Genomic DNA, 13,415 nt, shown 5'->3' on the forward strand with positions numbered 1-13,415 from the left:
ACAAAAAGGTGTGGAAACAATGGCTGTGCGACGCCTCAATCTGTCACGAGTGTCAACTGTCACGCTGGCGGCTGTCACGCTGACAGGTGTCACGGTGAGAGGTGTCAGGTGATACGCGTTTACACCTGCTGTATTAAAGCTTGCGTGATCTTTTATCTTAGAATTTATATATGTATTTTTATGGAAAGAGGAATAATTTTCATGTTAAAGAGAAAGTTTGCTTACGATGAGTTGTAAGGGTTTTTGAAAGACCGTGAAAGCTGCACTTGGAGCTATAACTAAATATATAGTTATTCATGTGTAAATTTCAATTACATTTCTTTTTAGTTTAACTTATTTTTCATACACTAGTTTTAAATTAATAAGATATTTTCTTTTGAGGAAAGAACGAGAAAATGACATTATTAAATATTTAATTCCCTCGAGTGGGAATCAAATCCACAACCAACGCTTTACAGTTACACGCTTGTGTTATAATGGCCTTAATTAAGAAATTCCTTCCATTTCTTCATCGATTAAAAAAAACTAGAAATAAAAATATTTGCAGAATTCGGTCAGCAAACTAAAAAAAAATAATAATATATGATCAAATAGAAACAGGTCGCTTGTAATTAAATAAAATTTATGTACACAATATCCTGTTTTTTCGCGTAGGTGTTGCGGAGATATACGTAATAAGAAGTACCTATTAGCGGTGACACTCGTTGCGACCTGCTTCAAAGGCGGTTAATAAAATTATACGTTTTACGTGATAAATATTTTTGCTAGAACTATTTGCTTCAAGTACTAGTTTTGAGTGCGACTTTGCTTGTTATTTGTTTTATTTTTGAGATATTGTGTGTTGGGTAGCCCAACGCCACAGTTTTTATTGTTTTTTTTTATATTAAGGTAATTTATAAGAGTATAAATTAATTCCTACAAATTCGTACTTCCATGAAATCAGAGTTAGTCTTTTATTTCTTTGCCTCTTGTAAAAAAAAATGAAATTATAATATTTTAACACTAACATAAAAACATAAAAAAATATTACTCTTATTGATTTCCTTTTTGCCACTTAATTTTTGAAACATTGTATGTTGAGTGATAGAACATCGCTACGCTTTATTTATCAGAATGAGAAAATTAAATAATTAACTCCCCTTGTAGATATCGAACCCACTATCATCACATTTACAATACGATGTGACAAGTAGTACTAAGCAACGATGGCTTTAAAAAATAAAATTTTATATTATATATAGACAGACAAAAAAAGAGAGAGCTAGAAGAATGAATTTATTTTTCTAAATATTAGCATACGAACATGTCACGCCTAGATTGCATTTAAAATGGTGACATATCATTTTGACGTTTGAAACAATATGCATAAATTTATATTTTCCGTAGGTACTTTTCTGAGCAATTTGTTACAAAAACTTTTTTAATTTTTATTAATTACTGACAGAGAAAATTAAGAATACGAAAATAATATATTTCTGTGTAAACAATTATTTTACTATTCACTGTTTTTTAGTATCTCGTTACAATGTAAGTATCTCGCTAATAGCAGAATAGGCAGAGGGAACCTGAGACACTCTGTTCTTCTTGATCATATTATAATTTATGAGTCATTGGGTGTTAAATGGCGGAACTGAACTCTCTCTGTCAGTTACCAGGCCGTTCATTTGCCTAAGTAGAAATTGAACTCACAACCATCGCGTTTATAATCAGAATAGCGGCCTCAATTTAATAAAAAATTAGAAATTTAAACTAACATTCCCCATCTTTGTACTGACAAACAAAAACACCATTTATTAGAGCTAGTCTACATATAAATTCGTATTAACAAATTACAATCATAAAGATAGAAAATGTTAATTTCCTATACTCTAAATTACTTAGCATCTAGAAACTGGAACAAAATGGGAATGATTTGGACGCACACTCTTGCCGCGTATCGACTCTACAACACCTTGCTTCCACGATTCGTGCCAAAGATATTTTGGCAGGTTGCCGTATTTTTTACTTTCTTATCTGAAAATAAGCGATATTTCTCAGGTAATCCGTCGTCCATAGCGCGAGCTCAGGCAGCTGTTTGGTAGAGTTCGTAATTTATTTATGCTCTCTTTATTTCAAATGAAACGTAAGGAATGCTATTGGTGTTTCAGAATGAATTATAAATGTGTATTTTTGATGGTAAATATGTTTGTGCAGGTGCAGTGGTTTTTTTTTTTGATATATTTCAGTATTTTTTAGTATATTGTGTAGGTTTTTACGTTTATACAATCCTAGATATTAATAAAATATTTTTATTATAGGCTATTTTGTGGGGTAAAAATACTTTTCATAAAGACTTTTGAAGTTTTCATATGATTTATATATATTAATTTGAAAAATTTCAACCCTAAATCATCCGAAACTATCAACTAAGTTAGATTTTAATATGCTACAAAGATAATACTATTGATAAATATAACAGTATTACTAGCTTGAACCCTGCACTGATTTAAATATTACGAGTATATTGTGATTCCTTAGAGGCCATCATAGCGCAACGAAACAAGGTAAACGCGATAATTTCGGGTTGATCCCCAGTCGAGTTTAATATAAGTAGACAGTCGAGTTCTACCATCGGGGTGGAAAGGAAAAATTCCGACTTGAAATTAAGTTCATTCTAAAAAAAAATGCTAAAAAGAAATAACTACTAATTCCTTGCTAAAGAATGAGTACAATTCAACAAGACGTATGTACTCGTATGTTTACAATGTCTATTTGGCACTTGTCGTTGGCACCTTCGGTTCCACACCTATACTGTACACTGTACATGCCTATGCCATACGAGTTTTATACCTGTTTCGAACATAAAATATATTGAGTTACTGTATATTTTAAAAAAATATTTTTTTCGGAATAGAGGTAGTGGGGGGGGGGGGTGTATCTATTTTTTTCGTTTTCGCATCTTCGACTATAGCAGGGTAGGCAGGGATTATATTAGGAATTCATTTTAGTGACTATTTAAAATAAGTAAATGTCTACAATAATATATATCTTATTTGTTAATTATATGCAATTGTTTATATGCTGAATGACGTTCAAAAACGTTTATTAGCATTTAACTGAAAGTTAAAATGTTAAAAACGTACGAATTTCTATAGATTTCTATGTTCTTAAGACACGTGCGTTGCGCATACCACATTAATGGGCACTAAAGTTAAATGTCAATTAAATCAAGGGTAATGGGTTTGATAGCAGTTAAATGTCAAAGAGACTGCAAAATATTGAAGAATGGTATATGGATGAGATATAGCACAGCTTTAGGTTAGCTACCCGACTAAAGAATTTGACAGAAAAAGCGAAAAACAGAGATGTTTATCACTATGTTTTGTCTCTATAGCCCGTTATATGCAATTTGTATATTTTTACATTATTAAGCTAAAATGTTTTTTCAGCTTTACAGGCTTGCGGCAGTATTTTTTAGCTTTTTTTTTAGTTTTAAGGCAGAGGAAACATAACATTAAGACACTCCGTTCGATTGTGTTTCGAAAGACAGAACTACATCCTCGATCAGAAATCGAACCCGCAACCGTCACGTCTACAAACAAACGCTGACCTGCACTATTAAATAGATAGGAAGTCTATATGTAACTTAAAAAAAAACAAATGAAAGAACGACGAAACGTATTTCATTTTACTCTTGGCAAATTGTCTTTCGAGCTGTAATTTTTGTCAGCTATCGCATTTCACGTTGATTTAGAACGTCTGTTGTACTTTTTATTGGGGTATCATCAAAAGTGTGGATTATAATTTAATAGACACCGCCGTGGCATAGTCGATAAACTTCTCACTTTATAATCTACGGTTCTAGGTTCGGTTCTTATTCGAATAATTTTATAATTTTATGTTTCCTTGTTGACTCAACCAGAAATACTAAAATAATTTAATATACAATATTTCTAGTAGGGAATGGAAGTAGTAGTAGTCGTAGTAGTAGTAAGTAGTAGTCTTATTGTGAATGGAGTATCTTAACACTAGGTCCCCAGGTTCCTTGTGTCTACCTTGCTATGTGTGGAATATATATAGCATGTTGCTAAAAAAAATACAGTCGAATTGATAACCTCCTTTCCTTACAGAAGTCGGTTAAAAAAAATTCGAACACCGAACTTCGAAACTTAATATGATTTTATTTGTAGTTTAAAAATTGTATTTTATTTTAATTTTAATAATATCACTCTACTGAATATAAAATATACTTATTTCATTTTTGTCGTTAAGGTATCGTATACGTTTCCCGTGGGTGATATATTTTTATCCCTCCGCTAAATTGCCATCTGATATCCAGGTTGTGGAATTCATTAGATCGCAAGTTTAAAGCGGTTATTGGAGATTCAAATACCGATTTATAAATTTGTGTAAGTACGTGAAATAACTAGTAACTAACTAAAATAACTATGATATACCTAAGTAAAATTGACTATTTGTGGATTTAGTTTTTGGTAATATTTCGTTAAATTAAAATCCAATCAAAAATCAGTTTCACGCTGTATCCCGCACAGCAGGGTAGGCAGAGAGAACCTAGTGTTAATACACTCCGTACCCCACTTTCTGCCGAATTCTGGAGGCATTGCGTATTAAGTGGCAGAACTCAAGGCCACGCTTTGGAGAAATGGAAATATAAACGTAAATAAATATTTTACTTAATGGGGAATCGAACCCACAACCGTCGCGTTATAGTTACACACACATATATCTATATATATTCTGGTTAAACAAATACCGTTACCTAACGCTTGTTTCTTCTATACTACACTATGCTATAGAATTAATAATCCGTGCCAAGTCTGAAGAGCTGCAGTTAGCGGACGTCAAGGTGTTCTGGCACGTCACTCTGATGTCTGGCGTTTGTTGGCAATAGGCGCCTACGTCTTGTGATGGGACTGTATACTTATCGATGTTTTTGTTTATTTAATTTAATTTTGAATTAATAGTTGTGCGAAATAATAGGTATTTAGATATGTTGATTTTTAAGGTATTTGTTAGTTCTGAGTTATGAGATTTTTTCTTACATATTATTTTTTTAAAATTTTCTTGTATTTAAAACCTTCCCTTAATTTTTTCCTAGAAAGCACCCTAGATACATATTAATAATTTTAAATGATATTAAAAACAATATCACCAACATTCAGATACATATCATTACAATAATGAAGATGATAATAACATATTACAATTACATCACTAATTATAATTCCCATTAATTTTAAAAAGAAAAAAATCTACACAAAAATATTAACACAATATTTTCTTGGTACTCGATACGAAGCTACTTACAGCACTACATCAATAAATACTGGCGCCCAGGTGTAATATTCATATATAAATTACAGCCCTCATTATTGAAAAGTTAGTAAAAGGTCACTCCGTTTTATATTCTTCAATACTTGCAATAATAAATACCATTTAATTATTCAAATGCTTGCATATTTTTAAGTCTTCTATTAAAATTATAATCCATAACCAATTAAACGAAGTTTGTAGAAGAATATCTTTTTATTAAAAAATCTTAAATGGATTTTAATAACACTTTAGTTGTTCGTTAAACTTAAGTAGTATTATATTAGTAACTATGTTTGTATGTACCTGTAGGTATGTTCGTTAAATTGAAATATACAACAGTTTTGTACATGTGCTTATAAGCTTTATATCAATTACATTTGGGTTTAATATACATATATAGGTATATCCAACTGAAAACATCCTTTATATGAAATCTATTAAGACGTAGAAAATTTGCTTTTCTTTCAACAAAGGTATAGCTTAGAAGTAACAGCACTTGGACGATCGACAATAGGCAAGGCTTCAGAATAGGGTTTTTTTAAATGTTATACAATATCTTAAAAAATATATATTTTTTTGCTAATATAGAGTAACACTTTATAAATATTAAAAATAACATTTTTTCCATAAAAAATCGATAACAATCACCCAACATCACTACGCTAATGAGCACCGGCGTCCAGGTGAGATGTTCACACCTCATTTGCGGCCGGATTTCCGCCTGCTAAAACACCGTGTAATGTATGTTTGAAATTCGGGCGAAAAGAGACACGCTGTCAGCCCAACCTTCAGATGAAAACGGGCTGGTAAATGATTGATCTCATGTATTAGAGAAACTATGTTTTGTTTTAGTTTTTTAAAAATTATATATTTGTCTATTGCTTTAAGTTTATTTTTTAGTGTTTTTGAATTTGGGATCGTATTGTGGGAATGATTTAATTGTTTTGGTTCAGCTGTATTGATAAGATAGGGTAGGTAGAGGCAAAGGATAAGAGGTTACCTCTATCAGTTCTTCATAGTTTTTTTTCCCTTCAAGTGGGGATCGAATGCACCTACGTACTTCGCCCAAGTCATACACCAATATACCAAGATCAGAATATAATCTTGTTTATAATTTTTTTTTTACGTTTAAAATTATTTTTTACTAGCGGACGCGCGCAGCTTCGCATGCGTATTTGTACTCTTAGGGGTAAATTATAATAAACCATAAAACACTTGTTCAATAAAATACTTTTAAAAGTCTAAATTTCAAATTTTATAAAAATCGGTGGCCATTTTTCCATACAAACTTTCAACCCCTTATTGACACCTTTAGGGGGTACATTCTAAAAAACCGTGAAACACGTGTCCAATTAAATATTTTTAAGAGTCTGAATTTATAATTATATAAAAGTCGGTGCAGGTTTAAATTTTTTTCCATACAAACTTTCAACCCTTATTTCACCCCTTTAGGGTAAAAATTTTTCAAAATCCCTTCTTAGTGGATGTCCAGATTACGAAAGAAAACATCTGTCCAAATTTCAAGTTTCTACCATCAGCGGTTACGGCTGTGCGTGCGTCTTACCTCAGTCAGTGAGGACAAGTCCTTTTATATATATAGATAACAAGAGTTAACAAAACAACGGTGCCTTAATTGTGAAATACATATCTAAAATCTAGATTTTATTTTAAAAGAAAAATAAAAGAAAAAAAAGGTTCATATCATAGAAAAAAGAGTCTCTCTCTCTCTCTCTCTCTCTCTCTCTCTATCTCTCTCTAACATGATCTTATTTACAATAACTATTAAACAAGAATAATTTTACCACCTGATAACACCTACTCAGGTGAGCTCCGCCTCGCTATCGATTTGTCAGGTGCGAGTGCTCTCATTGGCCGAGAGGTGAGGTAGCACAGGTAAAGTAAGCTTAGCCAATCAGAGTAAAGTTTATATTGTAGAATGTAGGTTAAGGCGGTGTTTACCTCGTTTACCTCAAGAATATGTTAGAAATTTACCTACCTGTCCATAGTAGTTACCTACCTATGTTACCTGTGTATGCATTTTTTATATACATACTCGTGTCTGTCGTTGCATGACAGTTCTAAACTATTATGAAACCTGATTTTTTTTATTTTATGTAGCCACATAGAATTTCTATGCCCGGCGTTGTGTTCCGCCATTCAACAACAACACGCAATGTCTCAAAAATTGGTTTGAAAGTGTCTTAACACTAGCTTTCCTCTTTCCCTTGCCGCGTGCGGTATAGTGGGATTTTAAACAAAGAAAATCAGAAACAAAAACCATTCTGCACATTTAGGTCACAATTATTTTAGTTTATTGTTCCTAAAGAATCACCTAGAAAACTAAACAGAAGTTATTCCTAGTTTATGTAACGGAATAACGTGCATCTGCCAAAAATGAGAGCTCTAGAAGAGATTATTGTATTTGAAAATGTATATTTTTAACAAAAATATGTGACAGATCAAGACGACGTATTAAAGATTAGATGGTTTCGTATGGTGCATGTAAGTTTATTTTAGATTTGAAATTGGTTACGAATGTGAAAGTAAATTATTTTATAATCTATCTAAATATAAAACAATGCACAGCGTAAAACGGCAAAAATTTGGTGTGATATTCTTTCGGTGTAAAATAGGATTAGGAGGAACCAGGAAGAACCGGGAATTTCTAGGAAGAACCGGGAAGAAACGGGAATGGTTAAGATAACCATTTCGATTTCAGGTCACTGTATCTGGTCAAAACTTAAAGCTACCTCGGGCACTTTGAAATTATCGTCTGTCATACACATCTCCTAATTATTTTCATTTTGTCGCGCAAGCAAAACCGTAGGTAAAAAGTAGACTTACTTTTTTGGTTTCACGCTTTATCCCGCATATTGTTGATTCACGCTGTATCCCTCATATAAATGGAACCTAGTGCTAAGAGAGAGTGCCCTACCCTACGCTAGTCCCAGTTTTCAAGAACTAGAGTTATATTTAAAGAATATCTTGCCATTCTTTAATTCTCTATACAATATTGTAAGTGGGTCATAATCAGAAAAAGTGACCATTTTGTGTCTTTTCTTGTCCCGCTACTTTGAATGCGTTTTAAAAATACAATTTTAAAGATAGCTTAAATATTTTGCCATTTAAGATAAATTTACTTATTAACTTAAAGATTTTTGTAATATTTTAAATGTATTATGGCTAATAATAGTATTTTTTGTTAGTTGCAAAAATCCTTTCAAAATGCTTCCATACAATTTTTCGTGTCCCATTCACCACTTTACTTTTTAAAAATAGATTTGTTACGAATATTTATGGTTTTATTTGATTTCAGATGTGTTTATATTACTTTACATTATGCATAATATTAAATAGAACTACTTTTATTGATATATTATTTAGTAAATAGTATATATTAGTTAAGTAAATTTGTCCCAAAATATTGTCTTTTTGTTACTCAGGGCTAGTAACGTACAATTAAATTATGAACGCAATTATTTTGAATGATATTTAATATTATTTTTTATTGTGGCACCATAATTCTTAAAGTCAATGCTGTCGTAACTACAACCAGTAGTGTTCTCGCAGCAGTTGAGGGGTTCAAATGTTTTAGAGGGAATGCGTGAAATTACATCTCAGGGTTATAAACGGCTTTTATTTTGGTAAGTATTCTATAATTTCGTTTTCTTGTTTATGTTATTTGCGTCTTTTTACAAAATCTCAAAAAAGAACTTCAGTGCTTGCACATGCAACACGTGGCTTATGAGCAAATATTTAAAAAGGTTAGAATTTCTCAGATTTTATTCTCAATTTTGTTATATTTCGTTACGTAACGGAACTGAGAAAATATGAAGCCTAGTTCATAATTACGTTACCATAGGAAGATTATGTATATAAAAAAAAATGCTGGCATATGAAAAAAATAATTAGTGACTTTTGATAACGTGAAGTAACCAAAAATAATGATTTTTAAGTTTTTTGTCTGTTTGCTTGTTTGTTTAATGTGTTTGTGCACGCTTATCTCAGAACGGCTTAACCGATTTAGTTAAAAACATTTTTTTATTCTTCCTGAAATTAGTTGTGATTTTGTAATTTTTTTTTTCTCTGGAGATAGTGCATTAATAAATATGTAGCTCAAGCGGGTGAGGCTTTTATTTAAAAACAAATAGGTTCTGCACTAGACAATATACATGAAATATTATTAAATACCTATTGATAACTATTTTTTATTTTCAGTAAGCGTCATGGCTCCTATGTCAAATGCTGATAGACAAAAAAGATATAGAGAACGTCTTAAACAGACCAATCCTATTAATGAAGATATGCGAAATAAACACTTACAAAGAATTCAACTTAATTCCCGTGATAACGACTCAAATTTTGATATATTTTAAAGTGGGTTTAATTTTATCATTAACTTTGTGATTTCTAACTAGAAATATAAGTTTATTACGTTACGAACTAGCGTTATTATATAGTTAATATTGTCACTTTGTTATGTTTTCTTACATTTATAATCTATTAATTCAACGATTGAATCTTTAAAATTTTAATTTGTGTCTCATTAAATAAAAAAAAACCAATAGTTTTATTCATATAATATTCTTATTTTGTTGTGTATAATGCCTTATAACATCAGTTTCGTAACAAACATTATCAGTGTTGTTACTTATCAGTTACGTTACGAATTCGAAAATGTCCACTTTTCTGATTATGACCCAAGTAAAAAAAATCCCACATTTTTTCTCTAAATTACAAGTATTCTTATGTCACCTATATCTTTATAAAGTGTGTAAAGAAAGATAAATGAAGCGCAAATTGTATACGTAACGGATGCACTCATAGTGAACACACGTGTCAACACATAATTTTACGAATTGAAACATTTTGAAATACCTACAGGAATTTATGTATTTTTTTTTACTTTTTTTACATAAAAATAACTAAAAAAGAAAGTCTGGAATTTACTGCTTTTACTTTTTCTGGTAAGAGCGCGTTGTATTCCGACACTCAATATCTCTTCTACCTGTCCTATTATAAAAAAAAATGTTTAATTTGACCCCAGTCGTGGCGCAGGGCCACAGGTGTGTGACTATCAATGCGACTGGTTGTGGGTTCAATCCCCATTTGAGGAAATTAAATATTTATTTATTTATTTATTTTTATTTATTTTCATTTCTTCGCTCTGGTGTCGAGGCAAAACGCCACTTAACTCGCAATTCCAGAATTCGGCGGTAAATGAGGAATGGAGTGTTTTAACCTTTAAGTATGGACGTCGGGTCTGACAGACCCATCTAGTTCTACGAATTCTACAAATCGGCCACTTCTCGGTGACCTCCGCCACTGAGTCTCTCAGTACCTTTCGTATTAATGACAAAATGAATGTAGATAGCAGTGGTTGTGTCTCTGGGTTCAAAACACGTGAGTATTTAACTTTCTAAACGGGGCCTGGGTCTGTCAGACCCGACGTCCATGTTTCCCATACATGAATGATTTCAAAACGCCATACATTTTTATAATATTACAAAATATACTTTAATATTTTAATTGTGTTATTTGTATTCAAATGTTTTTATTGTTTTATATCATATATAATTTTGCATTGTTTGTTATATATTTTAGTAATATAAATATTATTTACCTAAAAAAGATTCAATGTTTTTAGTTTTTATGATAAAATGGAAAAAAATGATCGACCAAGTACGTCAGGGACAAAAATATCGGTACTTTATAATCAACATCAAACAAAAGAATTGGACGACGACATTTTATAAAGAAAATAACACTTTATCAAATAAAAAGACGCGTTTCGTATACTAAACTACTCTAAGAACTGAGAATGACTTTGACTCGCGTTTCGCGATCTGATCTATCATTTATTGAACATGAATCTAAAAAAATTGTTTTGGGTTCTTGAAAAACATGTACACTTTGCCCCCAAAAGATATATAGAAACACAACACATACTTATGTTGACTGCAATCGTCCTGTTAGCCAACAATGTTGAAAGCCATTGTGTATCGATGTTCAATAATACCTTATCTTGAGGTGTTGTCAAAATTTTTATTTTATAACATAAGATGTAATTTCTTTCTTTTTTTTATTTGTTAGACTTTAAATTTTGTTAAAAAAATATTTATTTTATTATCTGTCTTTTTTTTATAGTATTATTTTCTTAAGAGTCATCCCATGTGACCAAAGACTGAAATTGTGACTTTAAGTTACTTAAATCGTTGTGATGCGTAAACTTTAATGAAAAGCGATTTTATTTATATTGATTTTGTTTGATTAGAGGCTATTCATGAAAACTAAAACATAAAATTGTCTTCTTCCTTTAAAAAACAGACGGAATATGACCAATAAATACACTGGTCTGACAGACCCGACGTCCATATGTGTGTTATAAAAAAATCACGTCCATAGTTAAAGGTTAACACTAAGTTTCATCTGCCTACCCCACTGTGTGCGGGATTCAGCGTGAAGCTAATTTATTTATTTTATGCATTATTTAAATATAATATAGGTACCTACCTACGTATTATTTATTAAAAAACTTTAACTTATATCCTACAATTACAAATAAAAAGCTCAACACATGATGTACGAGGATACATAAAAAACTCTTCCATTACTTAATGTAACGTGCAGACCAAACTGGATTTAAAAATGTTAAATTTTATATGTAAACAAGCATTCAGTATGTATATATCTCGAAATTCCTACCATAAAAGGACAACATAAAAAGACGATATTTTCTATCTTACCATTTAAAGTCCATGCATATAAAGCTGCGAAATAACTACTTTAAAATAAAAATTGGCTATAGAAAGCTTACCATTGCTCTGTTAAAAAAAGCTGTTTATAAAAAGTTGCGTAATACCCACTGAGCATTTGAGCAACTGAGCACAATGATTTATCTATGCGCGCTCAGTTCTGACATGAATGTCATGTAACTTGCTCTCAAATGCTTTAATACGCTATAAAGGGAGCTTTGAACTGTTTTATTGATGCGCCGGCGCATCCGCCATGCTATATTAATATAATATGTCTTTGTTAGTACCAGTTTTGTTAAGTGCATAGGTATTTAATATCTAATATTGTACTTTTTTTGTTATTTTGTTCTGGTAACAAGGAAAAACGCGGTGTTGAGTTATGCTGCTTAATCGAAGGCGTAGGACGAAGGGTAACCGGATGATTTGTGCCCACCCCAAAAATTTTATTGACAAAAAATTTACCCTGTACCGTCCACTTTTCTTTCTATCTTACAAATAGTATAAAAAGTTGTAATTTAAAAAAACAAAGACCTAATAATATAAATAAATGAAAATATTAAATGTAAAAAGAAAAAATGTAAAAAAATAAAACAAAATGAGACTGTAAGTAAGCTAAGTACCCCTGGTGGGACTCGAACCCACAATCCCCGGCTTAGGAGGCCGATGCCTTATCCATTAGGCCACAGGGGCTGTGCTCTACAATGTGAAAATAAACGTAATTCTATTATGTAGCTTCATGATCCATCCCACATATTATAGCACGGAGAGTGGGGCAGGCAGAGAAAACCTGGTGTTAAAACACTCTGTTCCCCATTTTCCGTCCAAATTCGGATATTTTACATATGAAGTGTTGGTATTCGATACCGCCTCCATGTCTTTTGCGACGAATTGAAAGTAATTCATGCTCCGAAAATCGAACCCTCAACCGCCATGTTTAAAGACAACATACTCATGTAATTTATAGAAATATCTTCACCCTATTATAACAGCAACTATAAGGTAAACATAAATATGTCAATCATGACATTCACCATGGGAATGAAGAACCCTATATTGCGAAAGAATAGTTTGAGTGAGTTTTTTTAAATTTTTTTTTAATATATTTTATTATTTTATTAATAATCTTTTTTATACTTCATTATAGTTAGTTAGTTTTCTGGTTTTTTTTAATTTCGTGTTGAGTGATAGAACTCTACGCCACGTGTTATGTAACAGAGATACATTAAAATATTTTTAATATTCTTTTCCTGAAATCGAAATGACGACCACCACTTTTAAAGTCTAACGCTTTACCATTGCACTACGAGGGTGCTAGTTATATCTATATAGAGGGTGCTAGCTGAGATA

The 13,415-nt window shown here is 31.5% G+C and overlaps 1 non-coding gene across 1 annotated transcript; it reads right to left on the reverse strand.

Annotated features, from left to right (window-relative positions):
- Positions 1-12,685: 12,685 nt before the first annotated feature.
- On the reverse strand, positions 12,686-12,758 carry TRNAR-CCU (transfer RNA arginine (anticodon CCU)). Its single transcript has one exon. It is a non-coding gene; the product is annotated as a tRNA-Arg (tRNA).
- Positions 12,759-13,415: the final 657 nt, after the last annotated feature.

The sequence above is a fragment of the Heliconius melpomene genome, chromosome 6, assembly GCF_056956725.1.
Source record: "Heliconius melpomene rosina isolate 202511_hmr_F chromosome 6, ASM5695672v1, whole genome shotgun sequence".
NCBI lineage: Eukaryota > Metazoa > Arthropoda > Insecta > Lepidoptera > Nymphalidae > Heliconius > Heliconius melpomene.